This window comes from Protopterus annectens, chromosome 8.part0 (assembly GCF_019279795.1).
Source record: "Protopterus annectens isolate FY-2018-M chromosome 8.part0, PAN1.0, whole genome shotgun sequence".
Lineage (NCBI taxonomy): Eukaryota > Metazoa > Chordata > Ceratodontiformes > Protopteridae > Protopterus > Protopterus annectens.
This window is the reverse complement of record NC_056741.1, coordinates 1236788061-1236798146: the sequence shown is the minus strand read 5'-3', so window position 1 is coordinate 1236798146 and position 10086 is coordinate 1236788061.

The following is a 10086-nucleotide window of genomic DNA, read 5'->3' as shown; positions in this document are numbered from 1 at the left end:
TTTATAAAGTAATGCTACACCACCCCTTTTTAGCATAGTCTGTCATTACTTATTACATTATAGCCTGGGGAAGAAATTCATTGTCGGGTGTAGTAGGCTTTAACCATGTCTTGGTTAGGGATAGTATAGCTCTGGGGAATAGGTGTATAACACAGTATGTAGTAGATGTATTTTATTATTAATGCTATGTATGTTTAAGTTTAGGGTAAGTAGGCTATTGTCTGGTCTGGGAGTAAAGGTGGATTGGTAGAGAGGGGTGGGGAGGAAGGGGAATTCATGTCAGGGTTTGGGCCCGGGTTAGGGTGTATATCCCCAGCTAATTTTAATTGGTGCCTGATATGGTGTAGGAGTTTTGATAGTTTAATAAGAATGCTGCTATGTACTTGTGCATAGTAAGTGACTTACTAGACTTGTAAAATGTTTAAGTGATTTTACAGTTTATTTTATTTGGCTTTTGTGTACCAGGTTTGTCTGAGTGGGTTTAGAGAAAACCCATTTTCAGTTTAGGCCTGGGGAGAAAAACAACAATTACAAACATTTTGAAACAGGCACTCAGTAATGTACATAAACAGATTTTTAGTAATATACATTAACTATTACACATTAATTTGCTAATCACATTCATATGAAATAAAGGCTTTTCTCCCAGACCCCCACTAAAAATGGGCTCTTACTCAGTCAGATTTTCCAGGTAATCAAATGCAAATAAATTACACTATAAAATATACTTATGCATTTAGTAGATGTTAAACCAGTGTTTTAGTGTGTTTGTCAAGTAGATAGCAGATCATGTGATTAGCGCTTTGAAATTCAAAGCAATGGAGGTGAGGAAAGAACTAGGTAGTGCAGAAATTTGAGTTAATAGGCAGAGTACAAATGTCAGGACTAGCAATAGTAAGTCCTGAAACAGAGACTGAATGATAGGAACAGACCTACATATACCAAGTCCGAGATACCATTCACTGGAATATTCTCTTTTCTCCTAGGTATGGAAATCTTGGAAGTGGTATATATAATTTTGGGAGTTGTGAGGGGCTTAGCTTTTCGATTTGCTCTTCTCCTGCGTTTTCCTTTCTTTTCTTTTTTTTTTGTTTTCTTCATCTATTTGGCACTTGGAATTTTGAGTGCCAACATTTCAATAGGGAGTCGGCAGAGAGGTGGGGGTGAGCAGTGTCACAATACTACGTTTATGGCTGGGACATGCTATAAAAATTATTCAAGCATTGTGAAGACTGGCTGTGGGTCATAGGATTCTGAATGAAATGAAAAGGTTTGACAATATGACAAGCTGAAGGTAACACTGGCATTTATCCAGAAGCTAGACAGAGTATATCCATTGATTTGATAGCTGAAGTTTTAGTTGCGTTTCAAATGAGTTTACATTCTGAATGGATTTCAGTGGTCATGTGATCTGGTTCTATAGATTAGCTGCTCTACCTGAATATACAGTCACATGCAGTATTACATGATTTGGTTACAATGATTTCTCTAGAGAGTAAAATTTTATTTGGGGAGAAGTGTTGTATTATTTGTTAAGGGCTGGGCAAATTTCTGGCTTATAGAGAAGTCCGTACATTGTAGCTAGCTGCAAAAGAATTAGATGTGGTAGTTCTAAGAACTTTAATTCTCTAGGGTGAGGCAGTGATGTGTTTTATTGTTATAGTTTACTGCAAATTCAGCTATTTTATTACAACATCACTCAACTTTGGACAGCTGTTTGACTTGAAGGTTACTAAGTATGGGGTGGAATAGAAGGGAGATGGCAGTAAGGAATAAGAGGCTATACATCTTCTGGCCATGTCAGTCAGGTAGGTTTTTACTCTGTATAATGTACCTCATTTTTATGAGTTTTATAAGCACATATAATACATGGTAGTCAAAGTTCAGCTGGTCATCTGTGATGACACTCACTAATTTTGTATGGTTTACTTTTTCTATCCCAGTGTTGTTGGCAGAGATGATAATGAAAACTGTTATTTTGGTAGAGATGTGTTTTAGGGTACAGACCAGTAATTTAGTTTTTTTTTTTTTAGGGTTCGGTAGTAGTTTTGAATTATTCAGGTATGTTTTAATTGATAAGGATTGTTGTATAAGGTCTTAGAGATTTGGCAGAGCAGATTAGGGTTGCATCATCAGCGTTTTGAAGTAGGTAGCCTTTTTTTGCAGCAGTGAAGAGGTCATTCATGAATATGTTGAAAAGTATGGGACCTGTAGATCATTGTGGACAACATAACAGTTACATGCAAGACGGTGAAGAAATAATTTTTCCATTTTACAGCTTGTGCTCTGTTTGAAAGGTAGCTATGGAACCATTGCAGTGAGGAATCAGATAGCCATAAGGCTTGGAGTTTGTAGTTAACAAAATTCAGCCAAAAACTCTTTTGGGTTGAAGACAGAAGCTGACAATCTATTAGATACTGTAGTTGAGAAGTAGCACATGAATGGATCTGTCTAATATTTTTGAAATAAAGTTATGACTATTTTAGTCTCACTCCAGATTTTCAGCTGTCGCAGTCTTGCAGGTGTCTTTTAAAAGAATTGTAACTGCTGAAATCCTAGTGGTTTGAAAACCTCTTTTCTGAAATGCAGTTACAAGGTTTTTTTACTTTTCACTTCTAACAACTAAGAAGTGCAGTTTGTAATATCATAGATTTTGAAGGACAGACACAGCACAAGTCAGGAGCAGAGAGGTTTCCCTGTGGAAGGGAAGTGTTGTCATGCCTTGCTTTTCTGTTGACTGTAGTCAGACAGCTGGCATTTCAGTGATTTACATGTCTATATTCTATAAGTTGCAATATGTTTGTGTTTTTAATTTGGACTTTTCTGATACAAGAAATGCATGTATTTCTTCTAATGATAGCTGCTGAAGAAAGTGAGGCAAAAGATGACTCCCATGGCAAACTATGACTACTTTAATCCCCACCTACACCAGTTTTCAAATTTCCCTACTATCTAATAAGCAACAACTCCTGCTCCTCCAACAGTTTACTTTTTTCACCAACATTAGAATTGCCATGTGTCTTTTCTCTGCATTCCTAAATTTCACTGCTTCACTTGAACATATTTCCTCAGAATGCCATGTCATATTGATAGCACACTCCTGAAAATAGTTATCTCATTTGTTTGTCCTTACATTGTCTCATTTTTGTCCTTGTATAGGAGTAGGGCCACCTGTTCCAGAGACTTAAATATGGCCTGTGACTTAAATAGGACATGCTGGAGGGACAGATTTATCTCCCAGCGACTGTCACATATTTGAAACAGGCTACCAATTCATGTGAAACGGAACACCTTTATGACACTGTTCAAGAGGAACCTGGATGAATGGATGGAGCACTACAAATAATAACCAGGGATAGCCCTCACAACCCTCCTGGTTATGGGCAGTCATCACTAAATGCAATCTTGGGTATTGACTAGTACCTTTACAGTATTACATTGGGGTGAAACAGCTAGGCTTAAAATGACCTATGGGTCAGTAGCCTAGTAATCTCCTGTGATCCTATAATCTGTTATGGAAAAGTAATCCCTAAAAATGGATCCCTAGTTCTCTTAATACCCTTGAAGTACTAGAAAGTATCTGTTATGTCTGTATTCCTTCGTTACTTCAGAGAATGTTTATTAAATTATTGTTGTGTATTTATGGTTCCTTATTAAGACAGCATATCAGCTTTGTTGTTCTCTTTTATAATGTTTATATCTTGTCTCAGGAGACAGAACCAAGAAATCCACATAATGCAGCAGGTGTTCTGAAGAAAGATATTTTAAACTACTGATGCCTTGCTCTATGATGCATTGCTCTATTATGGGTACACTTGATGGCCATACTGACTTGCAACTGGATAAAGCGGGGGCCGAGATATAGTTCTTGTGTGCACTACAACCATGAATGAGATGCAGTTGGCCACAGTAACATCATAGGAGGAGTAATTAAATGCTGGAGGAAAGGTATAGAAACTAAAATGGGAATACAAGACTTTGCAACCTCAGTATATGGATATAGGAAGTTGTTATGAAGTCAAATAATCAACAGTGGGTAGAGGTTATAAGCGAAACAAAACTTTCCTTAAAGGAATCCTTCAGAAAAATCTGTATGGACTACTTTGGCTCCCTCTTACTAACAACTTATTGTATATTTTTGCTGTGATAAGAGTCTTCAAAATTAATTGCAGTTTCTGCAGATGTGATCTTACTATCTCCCTGTAGAGAAGAATTAAACCTTTGCTATTTTTGCACTGGAAATTAGATATTCCATTTTCTCTAAACTTAATTACTGCCTTCTCACAATCACGGCCAATGATCCAGTATAGCTGCAAACAATCATTCCCCATTTGTTTTATCACTACTGCCTTACACATGCCTCTACTGTGTAATTGTTTGATCAATTTGTATTACCAATCATTGCTTGTAATGCCTTGCACCGAGTCTAAACTAATACATGGTATTATTACAGATTTATTGACAATTTTGTTCCCTTATTTAATAACAAGTAGTCCAAGGCCTTGTCTACCTACAGAAGTGGAAACGTGTATGTATACACACATGTATGGAAAGACAGGAGTAACGAACTTTGTTCTTTCTTCAGTCAAATAATTATATGACTGCCAGTAGCCATGTCTTGGGAAAAAGTAAAGACACATGTTGGAGTGAAATGTACTATTGTAACAATTATGGCTGACAAACCATGTGGAAAGGTGATTCTGAGATACACAATCCAGTAAGCTATTGTTATTTCTCTGAAGATATCAACTGCTGTAGTCTATGTATGAAATACATGCAATAGTTATGTCAATGACCCCAGGCACTTGCTTGGCATTGTTAAGAGAGCATTGGTTTGAGTAAGCAGTGTGAAAACCACACAGTCACTCTCTCTCCAGATGTTCATCGTGTTTCACTGTTGCAGTCATTACAATTAGGTTATCCTGCTGGCAGGCTACCCGCAGTCAGCCTGAATTCCAAAGTCTAGGTCCGGCGTCGGTTGCTGTTGCCTCCTCCCTGACGTCAGTGCGCCAGGGGTATAAAAGATGCAGCCGATGTCATTTTCTTCCATCTTTCTTGCCACGCGGTGCCTGAAGCAAAAGCAGTTCGCAAGTGCCAATCGGCCGACTCCTGAGATTTTTTGTGTTCAAATTTCAGATATATTTTTTTCAGGTCTTCATTAAAAGCTAAGTACCCCATTGGGGAAACTTTTTTCTTGCTCCAGACCAATGTCAGAAAAAGTTTATAATTGTATTTCTTGTGGGAAGCAAATACCTCATAAGGACTTCCATTCTTACTGTATTCCTTGCCTAGGCCCTGTTCACGATGTTGCTAATTGTCGGTTTTGTGCTAGATTTAACCAACGCACTATTAAGCATCGGTACGATTTTGCATTTCACTATTTTGGCAGAAGATTTAATTACACAATGTTGTCGGATGGCCATGCAACTACCGCAATTCAAAAGAAATGCAAAGAAAAAGAAAAGGACAGGCATCTGAGGTCCAAAACTGACGACGAGGCTTTTTCCTAAGCCAGTGGCCGGTTCACCGGTTCTCAGTGAGGTACTTTCGCAGCCCCTGATGCCCCCTACTTTAGAGCCGCAGGCCACGTCCGACTCCCATGTGGAGCCGACTAGGCCACTGGAAACTCAAGGTATTGGAACCTTGGAAACTATTCCCTAAGATGAGTCCAGAGCCGCTGAGCAGGCATCGGCTTCTGAGGGTGTTTTCAGGCCTACACAGTTATATGTTAAAATGACTTCAGCTTCAAAGGCAAAGACTAAAGCACCTCTAAAGACAAAGAAACAAGTACAACAGCCCCATGGACAGGCCTCCATGCCTAAAAAACAGATGCTCAAAATGGCTGAAGACCTAATTACTTTGATCAGGGGTTCCCATTACCCTCCTGATAAGAGACCTAGGCAAGAGGCAGTATATGAATCTTCAGATCAGGTTTCCATTTCTTCTGATTCCTCTTCTGATCAGGAATACTCTCTTCCTCCCTATGAGGATTCTGATGCTGAAGAATCTATCCCTTCAGCCTCTCCTCCTGAGGATTATTCTTTTGGGGAAACTCTGCATACCATGAGGGAGCATTTCCACTGGGAGAGCCAAGATTATTCAGAATCAAAGAAAAGGCTCAGAGACTTCCTTTTACTACCTCAGCACAGGCCCCTTTCTATTCCACCTGTGTTAGACATTGTAGATGATGTATTTTCAGAGTCCAGACTGACTCCTGACTCTTTACCTCCAGCTCCTGTTAAGCCTGACAGATACTACAGGGTTCCTTATTCACATAAATTTCTTTTTAAGAACCCTGCCGCTGACCCCAGAAACTATCTCTCAGGGTCCCAAAGGGGTCAAGGCTTCCACTGCAAAAAACCCTACCCCCTCTGACAGGTAGGGTTGCCAGAATTCTTTGTGGCCAAAACCAGACTAAGGTCACACCCCTCGCATCACCCACAACTCCACCCATTCCCACCCACTCTCCCATCAATGCCATGCCCATTTTGTGACATCACTGTGACATCAGCTGATGGGAACACCCTCTTTTTCTGTTCCGGATAAGACCATTCTTATTTTGAAGACTGCAAGGTAACATTTTCTTTTGCTTCTCACTGGTATGGAGTTTATGGATGGTTGTTAATGAACAGTTACAAGAAATAAATATGGAATAGTTAGTCTCAGGCAGCACTAAAACATACACTAGAAATGCAGGTACTTTGATGTGCAGTAACTTCTGATCACTTAGTCAGAATGTTACCAAATATGCAGTATGCAGATAAATACTTGTTGCTGTCACAGGTAGGAACATAATCCCAGAGAAGTGAAACATGAAGAGTTGAGTAGTGGGAGGCAGAGGTGGATAGAAAATTATTTTCTTTACTAAAGGTATTAAAACAGTAACACAAAGAAAAAAGCTACCAAAAAACAATAAACTTTAATCAATAACAATGCAATAGTGCAGTGGTAATGTAAGAAGCATGCCGAGAAGTATAAGTCAGGATAGTATGTAGTATCAATGATCACAATCAAGTAGATGCAGTACAAGATTTTAATCAGTAAGAGTAGTAAACTAGGTAAGAAGAGTACCTGTTCACCATCATAACATTGTACAGTATAATGTTTCAAAGGAGAAAATAAAGTATTTGGGTATGCACAATTGTTGGGCATGGGATACGATTAGAAGGAGAGAAAGGTATGAATCAAATGAAAGGAATACAGGAAAGGAGACTGAAAAAAATAAAATGAAAAAAATTGTGTTGGGGAACAAGAGGGAAAATTGCAGCTGGCTCCTACCCAGGGTCCGGATATCCAAGCAGTACTACAGAATTTGAGACATGGTTACTGGTAAGCCAGTGTGCACCCATTTGGTGACACACCTTGTAGACACAGTACCTCAGTGCCCAACAAATAGGCCCCTTACAGTGTGCCAGAGTTATTTAAACAAATCCTACAAGATGAGCAATAGGAGATGTTGGATAGGGATAATCCAGGACAAAATACAAATTAATAAACAAATATATTATTTTATTTTAATATTAATTAATAGCATACATTTCTGATATCTAATCTGAAATATTATTAAGCTCAAGAAGCCATCATGCGGAGGGAGAGGTGGGGTGGTAGACAGGGTTACTTACCACCTGTCCCACTTTGTGAGGGACAGTCCCTCTTTTGGCAGTTGTGTCCTGCAAAAAAATTGTAAAAATGGAAAATGTCCTGAGATTTTAGGGCAAAATTATTTCCTATATTTTATGCAATAGACTAGTTGTATAAAACAGGAATTCTGTATCTGAAACACTTAAATGTTAAAAGAAACAGAACAAGCAACTAAAATGCTACAAGAATACACTTTTATTTAGGCAAAAAAGTGAAGTTCTGTCCTTTGTACTGGCTGTGGGTATGTTTTGGCCTGAAAAATCTGATGTTTGTGCCACAACTGTCCCACTTTGGGCATTTGAAAAGGTGGTAACTCTAGTGATGAGAGGTCAGATGCGGGGTCCCCCTCAAAATGATCTAAAATTATGGCCCACAGTTGGTAAGGCGGTCCTCATTCCTTCAAAAATATTGCTGCAAGTCTGGCAACAGCTAAAAGCTCAGTTCTAGCCAGTCTTAACATTTTTTTCTGCGACTCATTCAGTGATGCACAAAGGCATTCATTATTCCTCTCCCACAACCAAAAATTACAAATATAAACTAATTAAGAACAAAAAACAGCAAACATTAGAACTGATAACATATTTAGCGGTAATTTACCTTAACTAAGGGGCACTATTGCAAGCAAGCAGCTGAATAGATGGAAAAAAGTCCTTGACTATTTCTAGATTTCAGTACTTTTGAATGAGTACCATCGTCCAACTATCCGCTCAACAACGAAGTAAACCGAGACACTGTACTTATATACATAGTCTTCAAACGCCGGTTTAAACTATCCAGCTATTCATTACATGACCGAGCTGTAGCCTGTCAGCCTGTCAAACACACTCCTACTCCAGCAATCTGCTGCGTATTGCGGCCAGTGGACTGGTTTCTCATTAAAAGGTGCCAGGTCAGGTGTGTAAAACTGTTACAGCATGCTGCATGAGCGTGAGTGACACTGACAGCGGTGATGATACGTAAAACTTGTTTTAGAGAAATAAAGTGGTCAAGTGGAACAAAACTAAGTACACAATCGTATCCCGCTGAATTTGCGTTGCGCGTATGTTTCAGTTTTTTACTTTTTTTACTTTTCAGTCCTCCTTAAGTTGACTCGGATGACTCGGACTGCGCAAAAAAAAAAAAACGGACTTCATTAGTCTGGTTTTGACGATTTTTTTTTCACCGGACAATTTCACTGAAAACCGGATAGTCCGGTCAAAAACCGGACAGCTGGCAACCCTACTGACAGGGATTCTAGGGCACTGGACAGATGGGGAAAAAAGATTTACACTTCTGCTACCTTGGCTATAAGGGCTTTAAATTGTCAGTTTCATATGCTTAAATATCAGCAATATATTATGTCACTGCTTAAACAGAAAATGTTGATAAATTCTGAATGTGCAGAAAACAAAGAAATGCAGGATTTATTGCATGCAGCTGAACAAGGGGGAAAACATACTTTGCAATGTGGTTTTGATTCTCTGGAGACCTCCTGCAGGGCCGCTGTTACGGGTTCTGTCATTAGGAGGCATGCTTGGTTAAAGGAACAGAATCTGCCTGATCATGTTAAAGCAACATTATTAGATGCTCCATTAAAGCATGATACTTTGTTTGGTGTTAAAGCAGAAGACGTGTTGAAGAAAATGGAGGACAAAGCTAAATCTATGCAAACAGTCAAGGTTTTCTTACAGGTACAGCCTCCAAGATTTAGCAGGCACTGGCCTACAAAGAATTGGTCCTTTCCAGTCAGACAAGCCACAAAGAGGCAGATACAGATGCCCTAGAGGCAGATCCCAGCCCCAAGGCTCATACAGGTCTAAACAATGGGATACTTCTCCAAAAGTGGAGAAGACAAATCACAGCCATACAGGAAAAAGTCCCAATGACTTCCCCCTGCCTGCACCAAGCACTTATCTTCTGGCAGAACCTTTAGGGGAAAAACTAGCACTTTTTTCTCAAAATTGGCACGTAATAACCCAGGACAAATGGGTCTTGGATATAGTGTCACAAGGCTACAGGTTTCACTTTCACACCCTGCCAAAGGCAAACAGTTTGCCAGATCTGCCAAAAAATCAATGGGTAGAGTCACAAAAGCAAGTGTCATTCCTCATGGACATGAGGGCCATTCAGCAAGTACCACAGCAAGAGCACCAGAAAGGACAAAGCCTGGAGACCAATACTGGACCTATCTAGTCTAAACACATATCTGGATATTCCAAGATTCAAAATGTTGAGACGGCAGCAGCTTCTGCCCATGCTGGGCAAGAAGGCTTGGCTTGTGACTTTAGATCTAAAAGAGGCATACCTGCATGTCCCAATCAGACAATCATGCAAAAGATACCTCAGATTCATAGCTGGCTCAATGCACTACCAATTCTCTGCACTGCCCTTTGGCTTATCTACTGCACCCAGGGTCTTCACAAAATGCCTGGCTCCAGTAATTGCATTTTGCAGACAAAGAGGAAT